This window comes from Chelonia mydas, chromosome 1, assembly GCF_015237465.2.
Source record: "Chelonia mydas isolate rCheMyd1 chromosome 1, rCheMyd1.pri.v2, whole genome shotgun sequence".
Classification (NCBI taxonomy): Eukaryota; Metazoa; Chordata; order Testudines; family Cheloniidae; genus Chelonia; species Chelonia mydas.
In genome coordinates, this window is record NC_057849.1 from 187,526,819 (window position 1) to 187,546,796 (window position 19,978).

Here is a 19,978-nt window from a genome sequence, read left to right on the forward strand (position 1 = left end):
AGCCTGTCATACTCCTTGTGGCGATATATCCTATAAAGTGTTTGCAAACTGTTGTAGCTGTATCATAGACATACTATAGTCTCAAACAGAAAACAAACAAACACACACCACCTACCCACCCCATCCCAATTACAACTTAGCACAGCAGTCTGAAAAATCATAAGGTTAAGGGCATCACACTTGGAATGACCTGTGGATTTTGTTTGAAAAATACAGATTTCAGTTGCATTTGGTATCATCATGCCTCTGGCTGGTATGGCCAATGTGCTGAAAAACTGAGACCACCTCTCTCATAGAGCTTACTGTCACAGCATAAACCAGTTCCTACCTGTTTATTGGAATCAGCAATGGCAAAAAGAAGCTTAACATAATTTCAGATCTGGGACCAAATTCATCCCTGGTATAGCTCAAGGAACCTCAAGATGTTACAGTGCTAAGTAACTAAATCAGCTTGCTATGACCATTGACTTTCTTTACCCCTTTACCTTATTGCTTAGCACCCTGTCTCACGTGTCACTGATGTAACTTCAGACCTGATCCTGCAGATGCATACATGAACCAAGTCAATGGGAGAGCTGATATGGAATAAGTACTTTACACATACCAGTGTTTTCAGCACTGGAGTCTTTCAAAAGACGGACCTTGTCTTTGTCTATGGATGTGTCCCACTATGGGGCAATGGTTCAACAATAGCAGAGTGAATTCTTTTCCAGTTCACTGGCAATTCTGAAAATAGTTTTGGGTCAAACAAAAACATTTCCTTTGACGCACCTTGAAACTTTTCATAGATCTTGAGCATGTAAATTAGAGAGTGGGCTAAAATAAAATGTAAGAACATTTTTAAAAAGTCGTTTAGAACCAAAATATTTTATTTAAAAAATGTCAAAACATTTTAATTAAAAAAAATTCAACTGAAACCATTTGGCAAAACTGACACAGATCTGGGAAGTGTTTCAGTGCTGCCACATCTGCATTTTTTGCTGAAAAAAAAAAAAGTGTAAAAAATGTCACCAAGTTCTAAAAACAGTGATGACTGACATCTGTCAGGCCAATGGTGTTCCACCATGCCTGAATTAGGGCACTTATTTGAATACTAGTGGGTGAAAGCCCATACTATTTCATAGGTTAAATAAAGTCACCTGCATAACAAAGCCCAAAATGGCTGAGAACTTAAAAATTAGATGATAACAGACGTGAATCCCAGTGATGATTGAACATGATGATATTCTGAACAAAGAGCTCTCAACCATGCTTGTAGCTGCTTACGTCACTTCAAACATGGACTCAGTCATTTTAAGCTTCAGAATGACACACACACACACACACTAATATTCCTGCAATCTTATTACATAGATTAACATTTTAAAATCACTGTTGACAAGAATAAAATGTTATTTACTTAATACGAATTTTGATCAATGAATCCCCTCTCAAGCTCTACAAACTAGCGAAATTTAAACAAAAACAAAAAAATTGGACTAGCCTATTCAACCAATGTACAGCATAACCATCCAGCAATGAACCAGGTATAACAATAAACTTCCTTTTCTCTAATTCACCAACCATCCCATCTCTGTCTTTTCAGTCACGGAGAAAATAGTTGTGCCTTCCCCATCTCCTGAAGTCAACAACTTCAGGCTATTTAAAACCATGCAGGTTTTGGGAAACGAAATTAAAAGTGAAACTGTACAAAACAACAGCAGTTAATAAAAATATAGCACTTACTTGAACTCATCTGTGCTGCCACCACACTCCAACCTAGCTCTGCAGTTACCGTCACATCAGCAGCCTGTTGCAGAGAAGGCGAAGCTGTGGTAGGAAAGTCCATCACAGGATCTGAAAAGAAAGGGGAGTTTTCAGTTAATAAATGTGTTAGATATCACCCTTAACTTGGGTAAAGGTTATCCTCGTCTCTTTTCTTCCTTGAGCCAATGAGGGAGCATGTCTTGTTGGTTAGAACAGGGACCTCTTTCTGTCAGGAGCATGAGTTAGATCCCCACTTCCACCATGGACACACAGTGTGAAATTGGGAAAGTTACATAACCTCTGTGCTTCAGTATTCAGTCCATGTTTATTTGGTGAAAATTCACACATTCGCTTTGACATTATTCAAAACTCTTCATTTTTTTGAGACGGGTTTGTACAAGCAATTTGTTATTTGCAAAAATGCTCACGGAAACCAGTCTCCAAAACATGCAGAAAAATGGTCACACAAAGACTGACAGGAGAAATCTTCATGAGGTCAGTTTGAGATCTAATGGAGTAAGGTACCAGGTAATGCAACGGAGGGTGGCAGAATCAGGCTCAAAAGTAATACAGACGGTAGTAAGGACAGCAAGAAGCTGACACCATACAGCTTACTTACAAGTACCCCCTAATTACCTTCACATGTCAAGTCTCTCGACATGCCACATAAAAAAGGTTTGCTAATCTGGTTGTATCCATCTTTAATGCTAAAGATATTGGGGACCATCGTTCCAGGACTTTTAATTTATTCTTTTAGAACATGATCACACACACACAAAATCTGAATCTCATCCACTATCAGTAGTTAGTGGAATGTTTACCACAGAATATTTGGAAAACAAGAGTGAGAAGTTACACTTACCTAACCTAAAAGGGCATGATTCTGCTCTCAAGTATGAAATCAAGAATAATTCTGTCGAAGTTAAAGTGGGAAACCTGCGTGAGATCAATATCAGGTTTAAGAAGCAAACAAACAAAATGTGGTTTTTATTTTTTTCTAGGGTTTTCTTTTTGAAGAGAAGAGGGTGGGTTTATTGTAGTAATATCAAAGTTGGCTCCAATTCTGTGCTGCTTTCCCCAGGAAGCAATGATAAAAATGATACCACTTAAAGATTCCTTTGTTGTATGATGTTTCCAGATTTTTGATACAAACTCCATCATTTCATGATATTTTGGAATAGAAAATGCATTTGAAGATAATGTAGTCTAGTCTGAAGATTTTAGTAGTTATTGAAAAAGCTTTTATGCTTTAAGGATAGAGAAAGCACAATATGTTATACTCTAGGTACATTATCTACTCTTCGCAATTTTATTTATTTATTGGAACAATTTGATATATTTCTTGGCCTTAAGACAGACTTTTGAGCAGTTCAGAAGACTGTCAGTTAACCAGTTCAATACATCTACTCCACTGCTCTGCTGGTTCACCACTGTCCATTAAAGTCCACTGAAATAAAGCCTATTGCACTTTAGGCCACGTTGTTTCTCAGATTCAACAGCAAGCCCTAGAAGACCATGGATTTAGCCTTTGTTTGTTCCTGCCGACTGGAAATTACCCACAATGGAATCAAGCCTCTGATTCAGTCTTCCAACCTGACTGAGACAGACCCAGGATTGTTATGTTCATGGCACACTGAGAAGTTAGACTTAAAAAAAAAAAAAAAAAAAAAAAAAACAGGCTGCTCCCAAAGGCAGAGAGGAACAACTCTGTAGAAAGGAGCATTCTCGCACAGCATACTTCTTTTGTCTTTTTACTCTTTCATTGTCAAGTGAAATGAAATCTAACAGTGTTGTGATTGAAGCCCCAATTCAGCAGGATACCTGTTTGTAACTTTAAGCATGGGAAACTCCCACTGGCTTCAATGGGACTACTCCAAATCTTAACATTACATACTTAAGTACCTTGATGAACTGAGATTTAAGCTGAGAGTTTTGGTTCAAAGCCAGTTAATGTAACATTTAAGTAATGGGTTAAGAGAGAAAAACTGGTCTTTTGTCCTGCAATTTTCCCTGCATGTTAAGTAAATAGAGATACAGGGGCTGATTCTGTCCTCATTGATGCTATTTATACCAATGTAATCCCTGTGACTTCAAAGGGCTTTACTCCTGATGTAGAATGCTGAAAGGGAGAGCAGAATCAAATCCACGAGGTTGAAACCTCAAGAGATCCCTGCATTTTTAGCACTAGCCTTTTTGCACTAAGCAACATCTAATTAACCCTTAAACCATAACAACTAAACAGATGTAGATTACGAAAGCTTATGCTCAAATAAATTGGTTAGTCTCTAAGGTGCCACTAGTACTCCTTTTCTTTTTTTTCTTTAAACAGATTTCTGTTGCTGCTGATGCTGTCACACCTAATTCATTTGCAAGAAAAATGTGGCAATTAAAAAACTGATGAGAAATATTATAGTTAGCATATCCTAAACAGCTTTCTTCACAAGATTCAAGAAAAATTCCGTCTTTGGAAGCATTGACATGGCTCCCACCGAAAAACAGAAGCCAAGCATATGAGAGCAGATGCGGCCATTACTTTTGTGTTTAAAAGTGCTATGGGGCTTAATACCCAGTTCATTTGCACTTCTCTCAAGTGCAACTCAACTGACTCGGAAGATTTACTTCAGACTTCCATTAGCATAACAGAGCAGGATGAAGGCCATACAATGAAACTCAAAAGATTTTGCTCGGCTCTACCTCTGAATTATCCAACAGCAACTGATGCATATGTACATATTTACCTGGCTCTTGCAAGAATCTTCAAACAAACACTGACCCCTCCCAGTTTGGAGCTATACACCAGGTTTTTTCCTAACTCAGTTTGTCCCCCACTCAATTATTCTCAGAATTAACGTTGGGTAGATACAGCTAGATTAAGCAACCCTTATTTTGCAGCACAGTTTTTACTGACCACTATAAAGTAGATTTAGTATCTGTTGCTGATACAGTGCTCATCAGTCACGAATGGCCTCCTCTCTGACAGTGACTTTACTCACTACGCCTAGGGAAGGGGAAATATATCTCCTCTTTGAGGGAGCTCGTAAAGAAGATAGTTATGATGTATAACCTAACCCTTAATATTTTAAATAAAAATAATTAATAATTAATGAGTGGATGTATATTACTGGAGTAACTCAAGTAACCAACAGCAAACCAAAAAGCTTTTTAAAAAAAGCTAACCAAATAATTTTCCTTCCTGAAGCATACAATAGTGAGAGAAACAACCATTGGTTCCTAGAGCTCACCACTTGTGTTACTCTTAGGTTTATTCCTGTATTCACTGTAATTTAGGCCCCCATGCAATGAAGTGTCAATTCACTATCTCCGAGGATAAAATAGTAATATAAATATAGTAGTGGGGTGGGGGGGTTAATTTGTATATTTCCCTATATTCCATGTATAGTGTGCAATGAAATCCGATAACCATTTTCAGCATTTTTCTTTGAAAATCTCCCTATTTAGTCTATGCACAACTGTCCCCAATACTTTATTATTCACAGACTGGCATATTCAGCAAATGCTGACACTGCACTGAGTGCATTCCTCATAGTGACACCTCAGTAAGCATTTCTGTACACAAGGGTGTAGCATAATCACTAGCAAATCTTCATCTACCTAGCAACACCCTAGCAAACAGTGCAATTATGAACATTAGGTAAACTCAGGAAGGAATACCAAATTATCCATCTCAGACTATTCCATTACTTCCAAGCACATTGACTTTTTTCCAAATATATCCAGATCTGCACTGTAAAAATACATTCCATGATCAGTATAATCCTCTGCTTAATATTCTACATGGCTTTCTCACATCAGTTGCCTGCTGTTTTCATTCAAACATTGTCTTATTTTAAAATGGAGGGGAAAAAAACAAACACATGAAATCCACAGCCTGATTTTTTGTTTTTCTTTTCCTTTCCTTTCGGGAGGCAGAAATCCTAGCAGATGATTAGTGCCTACATGCTTATGGAGGAGATAAGTTAGAGGGACGTAGCCTAGCGGTTTGAGTACAGGGGATAGAGCTGGGAATGCCCAAGTTCTAATGCTGGCTATGAGACAGATTTCCTCTATATGCTTGGGCAAGTCACTTCACATCCTCTACCATTTCCCTCATCAATAAAATGGGGGTATAATACTGTCCACCTAGCTCATAGGAAGGTTTCCAAGTCTTAACTCATTTACATTTGTAAAATCCTTCAAAAAGGGTGAAAAAGACTGTAGATTAGGCAGCAACTCTATACAGGACAGACCACTAAAAAATTCGCTCATTCGATTACAACACAACACACCCTTGCAACAGTATCTCAATATATAAACCCTGGTTTGTTAGGCAACTGTACACATACTGAAAGGATTGTAATAGGGCAGGTTTTGTGTCATTTATCTTTTGAACTACACTACTGTAACTATTTTGACCATTTTTAAACTGCCAAAAGATTCTGGCCCAAATTATCTGAGAGGCAAACTTCCACTAAAAATTGTTTAAGTCACAGGAGCATAAAAAAATCCATAATTATTCAACTCCTGTTTTATGCATTCATGCAAATTACAGTATCCCTAGAGACTGTTTTTAAATCTACACTGTATTTTTAAGTGTTCAAAATAAAACTCTCCCTTTCCCACGTCCTCATACTGAAGCAGAGGTTTCTACAAGAAATATTGACAGACTACAGGGACACTAAAATGTGCAGGTTTCATCAGGTGACTTTGGATTTGAGTTTGTTTTTTTAAGACAACTAGGAAGAGGAGATTTTTTTCCCCTTACATTAGTGTTAGGAGGATTGTACTTGTGTTAATGAGAAACATTATCTTACCAAAGAGAGCTTAGTATCCTCATTTCCATTTATATAGGAGATTGATTAATACTTGCTAATTGGCACATTGAAATAGGGATTAACTGAATTTGCTTTTCTTCACAACCCAACAACTATAATTTAGATCCTTATTTAGATTTCAATCTTATTATTTTTTAAGGTAATCATCTTCCTGTTGTTAGAAATAAAATATCAAAGTATGACATTAATTGTATTTTACTTATGTTTCAAATTAGCTAATTAACATTACCAGAAAATTAAGTACAGTGCGCAAAGCTTAAATCCCCAATTTTGGAGTCAAGTCTTCTTCATAATACAGTAGAAGGAGGTATATGTTCTTGAGGGTGTAAGGTCAAATAATTAGGAGCGGATATGAACTGTAATCGTATGTTTATAGTACTGAAGTAACGGGATGATTCACTACAATACATCTGGAAGATTTTTCTAATGTTTTGGCTCTAAATCCGCAAGTTGGCTGAAGATGTGTAAAAATCATATGCAGGGAGGTAGCTCCTTTTAGCTGACCCATTTAAAGAGATCTGGGTCTGCACAGTTGATTACAGCAAAGGTTTAACCCAAGTAACATGTATTACGTTTGTTCCAAAATTCATATCCTACCATCTGAAATAAGCTCAACTGGTGAGTAGGAATAATTATTTTGGTCTAACCATGCCCCATTTTGAAGCTCTTTAGACACAAAGATACAACTTTATGTAAACTGTGTGTGTGATCAGCAAGCTGTCAGGAAATGGCAGGATTCCATCAGAATAGTAGATTTGAAGGGCTAGAAAGAGACTCTTCACCAAAGCATCAACTACTCCACATTGGGTGATAAATTCAAGATTAGAGGCAGTATCAAGTCCTTAAAATTAAAGCCATCGGATTCCACCCCCACCACCAAGCATGCATGAGTGCACACTTGTTTGAGCAAGAGGGTAGGTGATTTGATGCAGAAGTTCAGAGAGCCCACATTACTAAAACCGTCCAAAGAATCCTGCATAACTCATAGTTACTGCTATGTATGTGGTTTTGTTGATTTCATGACAACGCACACATTTTAGGTAACTCTTTTTTAAAAGAGACCTCTCCTCAATCTTCCTACATGTTTACCATGATCTTAAAGGATTTAAGTGGAAAAGGGGAGGCAGTGTTGCCTAATGACTAGAGCACTGGACTGGGACTCGGCAGACCTGGATCCTATTATCAGTTCTGCCACTGGCTTGCTGGGTGACCTTGAGCAAGTCACTTTCTCTCTCTAAAGCTCAGTTCCCCCATCTGTAAAAGGGGGGGTTAATTATTCTGCCCTCCTCTGTCAAGATCTATTTATAAAAATGCTACATAAGAGCTAGATATTATTATTACCACACTTCTCAGAAGGGGTTTGTGTGTCTGAATTTTTCTCTTGTAAAAAATTTATTGAATGTTTTCCACAAATACAAATAGCCCAAACCAACAGTATCAATTTACCTTTAACATTTAAGCTCATATTTAAAGGTTTTGAGGGCAACCTTAAATGAATCCCCTTCTAGAAGAGGTAACGAGGTAAGCAGAGGTAAGAGGAATTACACCACACACACACAGGTAACCTGTAAATGATTCAGCGCCTTGCAGGCCCACAGTAGGATTATTTTAATTTCCTTAAATACGATGTATTTGGAGGATTCAGCTACAGTTCCCATCAGTCTCCATTTTTCACAGGGCACTCCTACCGTAAACTGGAGCATCCCACTTCCTATAAACCAACAAACTCAAACTGCAACCCTGCTTCTACTAAAGCCTACTCAGTTTGAGTAGAGGTTGGTTATCAGGCCCTAACTTAAACTCATAAAATACTGACGACATCCCAGAACATCTTCTGGACCAGCACAATTTAAGGCCCTCCCCACCAGTCTATACGAACACAGCCAGCAAAATCATTTTCTTTGCCCATTAATGCAAAACACACATCGCCCCTCTCTTGGAATGCCTCCACTACCACACATTTGTCCACTGCAAGAAGTTCAGACTACTTGTCCTCACCTTCACAATACTGTCAATCTCTCGCCGTCCCTACGCCTCTGCCCTGATCTCTTCAGTGATGCATCCACCTCCTCCACTCTGTTACTGATGCCTATTCAGGATGTTCCACTTTATGCTTTTCCAGTACAACCTCGTGGCTTTTTTCTGTGCTACCCAATGATTTGGAATGCCCTTCTCCAAAGTTGGACTACTAAACTATTAAGGAGAAACTTGAATGAAGTTACCACCCGGTTTCCCAAGTTTTTTAATATTTTGCCTCTGAATCCACAAGTGGACTGAAAGGGTGTAAAAAATAAATAAATAAAATAAATCACATGTGGTGAGAACTTCCTTTAGTGGACATGTTTATATAGTCATTAACAAGAACATAGGCCTCAAAAAACAAGCATGAAAAAAGTAAATGTTTACTCCACTGCTGAATGCCTGCAACACCCCTAAATATCTTCATCCAGGCAACACCCCTTCTTCCAGTATTTGGGGGAGGAGGAATATCACAGGGGAATATAACTCAACCTCGGTTTAGGATGCCTAATTTCTCAGATACCCTTACATCTTGTCCACAAGACAGCTTGGGCACCACCCTTCCACTAGACTTCCTGTTCAGTTAGACTCTGCTTAACACAAACCAAGAATGCAGTTTCAAGGTAACCAACCCAAGGTTTTTGAATTAAACAGAACACTCTAATTAAAAAACACAGCTGTAAAATGTAACAAGGAGCATGTGAAACAGAACACCCATATGGTTTGCTTCCTGCAGAAAACTCCATACACCCTCGAGGGTTGTGTTCTTCACCCTAGAAGGTGTTAGCACATATCCATACTGCCCCAGAAGTTTACAAGAGCCATAATTGTGCCACCAGGGAACAGAGGAGAATTCTCTCAGGGCAATGAAAAGATAGGGCTGTAGTACTTTGAGCCTTACTTTGCTCCCCACAAAAGCCCCAGGATGGGAGGTATCAACAGCAGGAGAGAGCGTCACTGTAGTCAGTGTAACGTATGACGCTACAGAGATCCTATGCTGTGATCATCAACCGGCAGCCCTTGAAAAGCTACCAAAATAGTCACAACAACCCATAGGCCCACTCGAGTTCACACCAAAAGGCTACACCTCTCACAACCTCCATCTCAGAATCCAGGCTGCATAAATATGGCTTAAAAACACATCTTGACCCTCATCCCTCCAGGAAGCACAGCACTGAATCAGAGCCCATTATTTAATATTGCTGCCCACCCATCCCCACACGTTACAGTCTAGGAAGGATCGAGCACAACCAAAGGATAATCACCTCAGGGTAGGGATTATGTTTTTGATTGGCCAGTAAAGTAGCATGCATGTCTCTCTCTCTGAAAACGTCAAGCACCAACTGTCTTGACTCATATCCCTTTGCACCCCTTCTGCTCCCTAAAAGGTGAGTAGCTTATGCTGGCACATAGGTAGAGTTCTATAAAAAAAAAAAAAAAAAAAAAAAAAAAGAGTTCCAAATAAAGGAGTTTATTTCATGGTAAATGGGGGAAAAGACAAACAGTTCAAGGGAATTAGAACTAGACAAAAAGTAGAGATCCCATTCAGTTTCCATACACATAATCAGCCACAGCCGTGGTCCGAATTAAATTCATTTGTCACAGGTATTCAGAATAGATCATAACCAAACAAATCCACTCCCTTGAAAATTCTCAAGACTTCACGAAAACACACATGGGTTTCCTTAGAGCTCTTTAAAATTAAGTAAGCAATGAACACTGAATAAGGAAAAAAGTCAGAATTTGTCAAGAAATATTAACATACCTCGGAATGTGCTATTGTACAGTAATCTTGCGTTTGTTTGCCAGATAGTTAACACTTCAAGTTTCTATTCTATTACTTCAGGCTTTTCTACAAGTTCTTATATCTATGATAACAGCAATTCAGCATGAGGAGTAAGAAAAAGAGTAATGTTTTATCTCCTATTTAATTTCATTTTCCCCCCACAACGCATTCTATACCTGCTACAAATTTGATTATGATTACAGCAACTCAGATAAATATGTAATAGTATTTACATTGTGTACATTTGGGGGATCAACTTTGTGTACATCTAGACAATAGTAGTTTTTAAAATACTTGGGTACGAATTTAATCAAGTCTTTTATCCCTCTCTTTCACTTTATTGAAGGTTGGATTTGATAAACCTGTGTCACCATATATCATTAAAAAGTACATGTTTCATCATTAATTTTTGCTGGTACATTTTGCTCCAATCCCACAAGTGCTTATGAACTTAATTAAAAAGTTAAGCACATCTGTAATTTTTTCCATGTAGTGGGGTGCATTTACAACATTTAAGAATTAAACAGATTGGAAATTAGTAGGTCTCTTGATGCCCTACGCATGCTATACACACACACACACACACACACCCCATATAGCCAACAAAAGGCAGGAGATTCTGCCAGTAAAGTGATCACAGTGATTTACAAAACATCTACCACATGTGTGAAACTGATGTTCAGTTGCACCTCACACTGTCTATCTCAATTCTTTTGTCTTGAAGGCAGGAAGATTTTGAACTGATCAAACAGCAGGGAAGACCAAAAGAAAAATCATCTTACGGAACACAGAACTGACTATCCATAAGTATCTGTGGTACAGACACCATATCCCCAGAGGTTACTGGGCAGCTTGGCTGGTAAGTCATGCTCTTTAAACCTGGCCATAATTTATGACTATTTTTTCTGGGAACCTGAATCCTGCGGCTGTGTTTTAACTCTCATTAACTGCACTATAAATTAGAATGAATAAATGGTTAGTTAAATAACTTGCTAGAAACCATCAGGGCCATTAGCCAGATAGCAGGGTTTATAACCTTTCCTCTGCCTCTGGGAACACAATATCAAATATTGTATTTTATTATCTCATGCTAGTTAGATATTTATTCAGCTTTAAACACTGGTATTCTAAAGGTTGACAACAAGCAAAAAGATGACAGTCATTGTCTTATAGCCAGCTGTATTCACTCCACATTTAAAAAAAAAAAAAAAAAAGATAATTCAATTTACTTGAAATATTTTTAAAGCTTCCTTCCAAGATCTAACCCACTAATTAGATATCTCATGTTTGTTTATTAATAGGGAATAGGGTGCATGTTAGATGTCGGGTTACTATAGAAATAAACACCACCACTTGATTTTTGCTTCAGACTATAACACAGGAGAAATCAGAAACAAGCAGATGACAAGTCTTATTAGCATCACACTCATTTTAAACGAGTGTTGAACCAAATACTACTCAGGACACTGAAGGGGAAAAATTTTCAATAATGCGTAGCCTAAGTTTAATTGCAAGTCAGTGGAGCTTGTGTATTTGAAAAATTTACACGGTATACTTTTTAAAATAAATACACATACACACACCCTGTACGTAACCTTGCAAGCACTTACTACCAGAGAGAGAACTTATTACACTGAGCAGTTCCATTCACTTCAGTGGGCTTACTCACAGTAGAATGCACTGTGCCTCCTAGAGTTGGCAAAATTGGACCCTTTAGAAGGAATCATGCCTCTAGAGTCAAAGAGCAAGTAACCTCAGATATAGTTCAGGTTTGAAACACTTGTAAGCAGAAGCAGGAAAGAGCTTAGCAGAGTGCATGAGCAACTAAAGAAGGAAATGGTGCCAATGCACTAGAGGGGGAAAAAAGGGGCTGGAGGAGTTCGTGGGGGGTTTTTTGTTTGACATCATGAGAGCTAGATGAAGCTTTCGTTTCACCCAACAAAGCAAATTTCAGATTAACCTGAATTTTTTTCTTCTAATTTTTTGGTCTGGCCACTGAACCAACCAACCAGAACAACATGGCTATTTGCACAGCACTGCAAAGGATAGCTTCTGGCAATATTGAAGAGGAAGTGAAGACTTGTCGGGAAAAACTTGCTGGAGGAGGAGCTGTTCCATTGCTCTTACTGGATGCCCTCAGTTCCTAGTGTAAGGGACCTCTACCTACCAGCCCAGCAAACAACCTGGAATTTGTAAGTGAAGCTGCATTCTTTCCTCTTTGTGCATCACTGCCAGTAAGAGATGCAGTGTACCTTCACTTACATCTGTGCAACCCCATTAATTTGAATACACAAACAAATATAAAACCAAATTCTGCTCTCCTGTACACCCATCCATAAACTCTGGTTCCAACACCAGAGGGTAGTATTGTAATCATCTAATCTGATCTCATGTATAACACGCGATAAAGAATTATTTTGGAGATCTAAGAAAAACAATCTGGATTTTAAAAATTGCACATGATGGCAAATCCTCCATGACCCTTTGTAAATTGTTCCAATGGTTAATTACCCTCACTGTTAAAAGTTTACACCTTATTTTCAGTCTGAATTTGTCTAACTTCAAATTCTAACCATTGGATTGTGTTATACCTTTCTAAGAGAGAGAAGTATAACTGATTTAAATGGAACTGTACCAGGGGAAGCAGGAGCAGAACCTAGCCTAAACAATATTAACAAACACTCCCAGGGGTTAATTGTTGGATTAACAAAAAGAAAAGGAGACTAACAAATTTATTTGAGCATAAGCTTTTGTGATCTACAATCCACTTCATCGGATGCATCCTTCCCCCCCCGCCCCCATCCCTTGCGAACCTGTTTCGCACACAAGCACTGGCAGGGAGCAGGGAGAAGCAGGACCCGGCGGTTCGCTCCGGGGCAGAGGCGGAGGCAAGGTGAGCTGGGGCGGGAGCTGCTGGGGGGGAGGGGCGGCAATTATTTCAAGGCCTAGGGGCAGCAAAATCATTAATCCACCACTGATGATTACTCTGCAATTTCATACACACACACAGTTCTGTATACACTTACATTGTTCTGATGATCAGACTCCTAAAATCCACAGCAGGCTTCTGTCAGGCCTAAATACTCACAAACAGCAGTGTTGTGTTCTTAGAGTCTAGTTTAAAGTAGAAAAGTTGCTTCTAGCAGATATTCAATTCTACCTGGTCACTTGGATAATCATTTAAGACAGATCTGAGAATTACAGGACTGAAAAGACTCTTGCATATGTTTGTGTATAAATATACAGCATGCCACACACACACACACACCCCACATTAGTTTTTATAGCAAGATTTTCTTTACCCTAAACATTCAATATTTGTCAGATAACCTCATAACAAATATTTCATATAACATCTTATTGATAGTATGTTCCTTGGAAACCAAACAAAAAAAGTTGCACAGGGAGAACAAAAACACCAGAGTTTCTTCCACAAAAATTCTTCCTTCTGTTTCCATCCTAGGGATGGAATGTGGGAACTGGACACTCTCTCATAGCACAGTGTGAGAGCACAAGTCTGTTTTTAAGTCAGCACCAAGAAGAGAACAGGCTACAACTCAATGGTGTGTGAAATGCTGACTTGGGAGCATAGTCAGTTCTACTCAATGTATGGTACTATTTGCAGAATGTATTGGAGGAAAGGGCATACTCAATCTTTCTGGAGTTACGGTACAATGCACTTCACAAACGCCACCGTGCTTAGCCATCCTTCCCTGTACGTGACAGACCCGCAAATCTGATCTATTTTGCTGCAAACAGGCACCAGACTTTTTGTTTTTGACTCTGTGCCCTGCTGGGACCTGTATGCATTTGTCCCTCTCTCTCCAGCTTTCCCCACAAGAGGGTGTTAAGTTGATTTACAGACCATGCTTCCTGCAGCCAGAAGAGGATCAAGGAGCCAGAGCTAGAGCCTAGCTTCCATCCAGGGAGCAGGGTGGGGAGCCAGAAGTGTAGACTGGTAAACTAAGCTAGCAGAAGTCTAGGGAACCAGCGAGAGAAGTCCATGAAGCTGGCTAGAGTCTCCTCTCTTCCCTGTCACACACAAGGAAAGGAGGGGTTCTGAACTCAATTGGCTGGACAGCATCACAGGAGCATATGGTCTAAGCAAAATTGTTCAAGATAGTGGAGAAAACCCCCATCCTCAAAAATAATCACTTTAAAACAAAAGGCTTCAGAGTAGCAGCTGTGTTAGTCTGTATCCGCAAAAAGAAAAGGAATGCATCCGATAAAGTGAGCTATAGCTCACGAAAGCTTATGCTCATATAAATTTGTTAGGTTCTAAGGTGCCACAAGTACTCCTTTTCTTTTTAAAACAAAAATAGGCAAATTTTACATGTTAGTGTTTCTGAGAATGAGCTATAATTATGTGGGTTTGTGTGGAGGTGGAGAGGGTTGGGAATAAAGTGTAATTTCACAGCAATATAATAATGTATTACTGCTGAGGAATTGACGGTCCCTTACAGAGTCTCAAGTACTGTACAGTAAGAGTGGGATTTTACTCTGTGGTGTATACACTGTACAGTACAGTGTATTTGGAGCCTGGCGGAGAACACAACAAACTCAGTAGAGGTTTGTTGTTTTACTGCCATCATATTTTTTTTTTTAAAGGGAGAAAAAGTAAGCTTCCTGCCCATCACCACCACAAAAAAGGGGAAAAAAATAAAGGTTAATAAAAAAAAATTTACTGGAGTCTACAAAAAGCTACACTAATTTTTAATTTCAAATTTTTAAAAAACTTTTTTTTTTGCAAAGCACTCTCATTTAATCAAAACACCACTGCTGAATGATACTCTCTCTGCCCCCCCCAGCCCAAAACAAAATATTTCAGCTAGTTCTACTAAATATTATTATGCCCTATGGTTCCCTCCACTGCACAGCACAGAAGGGAACAAACATGACATGTCTGGTGGAAAGCATACAAAGTAGGGGAGCATGGCATATACTGCCTATTACCCAAATCCCCAGGCAGGCAGAAATCCTCCCATGTGAAATCCACATAGTTAAAATGTTTAATTGGAAACAGCATGACCATCTGGATGACTGGTAGAACCAGAAGCAGCTTCTGTAGATAGCATGATTTACTGGGATACTGTGTACTCACCTACTGCACAGCTCCTCTCTCCTCGTCTCCCTAGTTCAACAGCAAAGCTCCAGGTCTGATGCTTAAACTGGACTCAGCTTTTCTCCTTCTCACCTCTCTTTTCCCCAGAGAGGGCTACTCCTTAACTTCTCCCATACTATTCACCAGCCTCTCCCCTTACCTTGGTTCCTCTCCCATTTCCCTCCTCACACCCTGTGCCATGGCCAAACCCAAACTTGCATGAAGAGATGCTCCATTGCACTGCTGTAATCCCAGAGGCAACCACAAAGTCCAGGTGCCACCATGGTTTTGGTAGTTTTCTGCTATGTAGGGAAGCATGCCTCACATCCATTCCCTAATTAAGCAGCTGATTGGGGGCCAGCAGAGCCAAAGCTAAGTAGTACAGTATCTGAATAATGTCTGTAGGGAGGAGGGAGATCGGGGGCTGGATTCTATTTTTGATGGGCTTGCAAGCAGGATCTAAGGAAACTCTGAAGTCATCTTTAAGTCTTGGGGGCCTCCAGTATCCTGGGAGTTGGAGTGTATGTATTCTATGCCCATAGGTACAATATTCAATGGCTATATGTGAACCATGACTCTCAGAATTTGTTCAATAGGCATTTTGTACGTTATGTTTTTATTTGTAAGAGTGTGTGCATTGCAATGCAAGTTTAATGTTTAGTATAGCTCTACGACCAGGCATAAGACAGTACAAGGAAAATATCTAACTATTTCCCCCCTCATTTAGTTGGTAGAAACAGCCACTTAATCATGCAAAGAGCTCAGATAAAGTCTCAAACATCTTTTCAGATAACGAGTATTTACCATTTCACACTTCAGTCACAGCTGAGTTAGCCCAAAGCTAAAAGAGTTGTCATCATACAGATAAGCAAACGATCCAGAACCTAGACAAACATCTTGTTAACATTTAAAGTCAAGTAAAACTTTCTCCTTTTAGAATGCCTTTTAAAAATGAACTAGCAAGCTCCTCATTAAAGATATACTTCGGGGAAGAGTATGATTTCCAGTGCTTTTGAGTAGCAAATTGGTGACCCTACGTAAGGTGCCTGGTTCTTCTCTCACTTATCTAAGTATCAGGACCTGGTCCTGACTTGGATCTGCTAGCAAGGACCTCCGCATCCATGATTAGTTCCATTGATTTCAATGCAACTCTACTTGAGTGCAGAAGTCTGCATTAGTGGACCAGAGTGAAGGATTATGGACAGTTGTGCAAGTAAGCTAGTACGGTCAGGTACGCTGTACCATTAAGACATTTATTGCCGGTACACTGTAGCGGAAAGTCATTTTCAAGAATGAATTGTAGAGCCCAGCACGGATATAAATTTATACCCATGGATGCGGATATCAGCGGATAGAAATCGGTATCCACTGAACTGCAGGGCTTCCCTGGGAACCGCAGCAGCGAAAGGAGCAGAATGTGGGGCCGCCACTCCCGGGAGCCAGCGTCCCGCACTGGCAACTCCTCCAGTGTGGCTGTACAGTCCCAAGCCCTGTCCTCCGGTGGGGCTGCACAGACTCCAGAGAGGAGAGGCAGCTGCACGGAAGGAGGGCTGGGGACAGGGCTGGGGGGCAGTACAGCCATGTGGAAGGAGCTGGCTTTTGGGAGCAGCAGCTCCATGTTCTGCTCCTTTCACCGCTGCAGGTCCTGGGAGAGCTCTGCAGTTCAGCAGATACTGATTTCTATCCACGGATATCCGCGTCCATGGGTATAAATTTACATCCGCACATGGCTCAAGTCACAGAACATTTGTGGGGTGGGGGCGAGGGGGCCGGGCCATACCGGTATGAATTAATATCTACTAGCACCACTGATTATGGCCTAAACCAAGAATAAGTCTTTTGAATTCAAATATTTACATCAATATAACCCTTGTGCAAATAAAGAAATCAGGCACAATCAGTGGGCATTGAAACAAAAAAATTTTTTTGAAGACCTGGATCTGTAAAGGAAGGAAGAATAGAGAATACAATTGCAGTTTCACTGAAAAGTTCACCACCACACTAACATGATGATATCAGTACTGCCCCCCGATTAACCCTACTGCACAGAGTCTGCCAGTGGAGATAAGGCAAGACTTATTAACTATTAAGCTGTCTTTTTGTTGTTCTTGAGCTGTTCAGGTTACCATTAATTTACTTGGCAGTTCTGCTGCTCATCCCAGAATTGGAAACCACCCCACCAGAGGTCACATTAACCTGCTTTAGTTTTTTTCCCCCCCCTTTAAGAATATTCAACAGGCCAGCTTCAAAGATTTGTTTAACACAAATATATGGACAAGATAAAGTGCACCAGAAATACAAATCTGTTCTGTCATTAACTATAGATTTCTTCGGTTTCTGTGTTTTTGCTATTGTGTCATAAGCTGACAGTTTTATTTTGTTTTTAAAAACAAGGTTCATTTTGGTGCCCTGCAGCATATTCTGCATGGACTGAAAAGATATATATAACTTGTGGTCAAAGACTTCCTGACAATGAGATCTATTAGACTGCGGAACATTCTCTTGAGGGAAGTGGTAGAGACTCCATCACTTGTGACATTTAAATGATGCACTAACAGCAGGACGACAGAAATTAACTAATAACTACATGCTTACTTCTTGCAGTAGTTACTTTTGAAATGTAAAGTTTGCCATGGTTACTCTCAATGTAGGGCCTGAGTAAACAGACACAGTGAAAGCCAGCTAGAGACCACAGAAGCCCACAAATTTATTTCATGGTTTCCACAGTCTAATAGGTTTTGTAGTGTAGGAACCAGATGTACTTCATTTTATTGAATTAGAACCTTAAATACTGTGTAATCTGTATGGCCAAAATAGCCACATAATAGTGGAATTACTGGGGAACAAATCTATTTATTATAATATAAGCAAAAGCTAGCCACAACTGTCATTTTCCAATTTTTATTTTCATACATGGAATGAAACGTATGGAAAGTGGCAGCATGACCTCAAAGTGTGAAGGACTTAATCATGTTTTAGGAAGAGAGGACACGCTGGATTAATATTGCTGGGTCCAATCCTTCTGCCAAATGAACAAGGAAGACACCTTCCTACCCACGCATTCCCACACATAACCCTTTCCAAACACCCATCTTCCCCTTCTTCTGCAGAGGAGGCATGTATCTTTGCAGCACCATTCCTCCTCTGGCCTGGACCCTGCACAGGACCCTTTGTAGAGTTAGGAGACAGGGACAGTTATTTGTATTACCTAGTATCTCGATATCCCAGCTGACAGACTGGGGCCCCATTGTGCTAAGCACTGTACAAACACCTTAAGAGACAGCACCTACCCCAAAAAACTAAAACAAACCAGAAGAAGGGTGAGAGAGAGAGAGAGAGAGAGAGACTTGGCACCAGGTCCACGGCAGAGCTCCAACTCCCAGTCCAGACCAAACGCAATGGATCACACTGCCTTCACGATATGCATAAGGATTGGCCCACCATGCCATATCCAGCTCCCTGGGGAAAATGGCAGAAAGTTAATATCACACTGAGATTGCCTAGACTTTTCTACCAGACATGGCAACTTCCTGGATCATCCTTGAAGGGGGATTTCTACAGCAGCCCCTGGTTCAGCTGGAGAACTTCAGTGGGCTCATAGAGTCTCCACACAGATAGCCATAGCATCCAAGTGCTTTGGTGCAAAACCTCAGCTCTTCCTGTAACAGAGACAGTGTTTCTTCCCCACCTTTTCCCTCAAGGAAAAAAAAATATATATATATATATATCAGGGAAAACCATCACAAGGAGTTACATGGGGAGTGTCTTCTCCCCAGGGCTCTGTCATGCAGACACTTCTGCAGAAGGCAGCAATCCATGTGCCTCTGCATTGACAGTCCGTGCTCTCTGGCTTATTAGTGTTGCTCTTTGTGGGATACGCACCTTGCTTTCCTCACGTGCTATATTTCTGTACAACTTTCTAGGACTACCTATCTAGTTCAAATGAACCTCTTATTTAAAAACTTTTAAATCAGACGGTATTAGGCCTAACTAATGCTTTTGTTTCAAATTGTGTACTAAAATGCCTCAGCTGTATTTTCATCATTTAGATAGCAACCCTAGTATGTCAGACACTTCGCTTTCTGTTCTTCCTTGTCCCCTTTTACTTACTCTTATGGGCATCAGTGGAAGTTTTTGAAGTAGTGACTACATACTAAAAAATTTAGAAAATTTGGCAGGAAGCTTTCCCTCCCACCCCCCCACCCCCCGCAAATGCATAAAGGTCCAAATCTCTAGATTCAATTACAATAAAAGCATAAATACACATTAAGAGTCAGCTGAATTGGCAAGATGCCAGCAATTGGGGGGGAAACAAAAACAAAAAAAACACACCTCTTTCCCTCACCATCTACAGAAACCAAGCCTTCCCACAAACTCCATCAACTCTAAAATATATATAAGCTTTGCAACATGCCCTGAGGTTATCAAATTGTGGTCAGACTGAGAAGCAGAGGAAGTAGTCTCCTGAACTAGGGTTCTACTCCAAGTGTGTCC

General features: G+C 39.9%; 1 protein-coding gene across 1 annotated transcript in view; it reads right to left on the reverse strand.

The window, feature by feature from the left end:
• Nucleotides 1–19,978, reverse strand: part of EPHA3 (EPH receptor A3) — a 713,608-nt gene that overhangs the window by 654,753 nt on the left and 38,877 nt on the right. The window contains exon 2 of the mRNA XM_043538478.1: nucleotides 1,726–1,836. The gene's annotated coding sequence lies outside the window, so the exon portion shown is untranslated. The remainder of the gene's footprint in view (nucleotides 1–1,725; nucleotides 1,837–19,978) is intronic.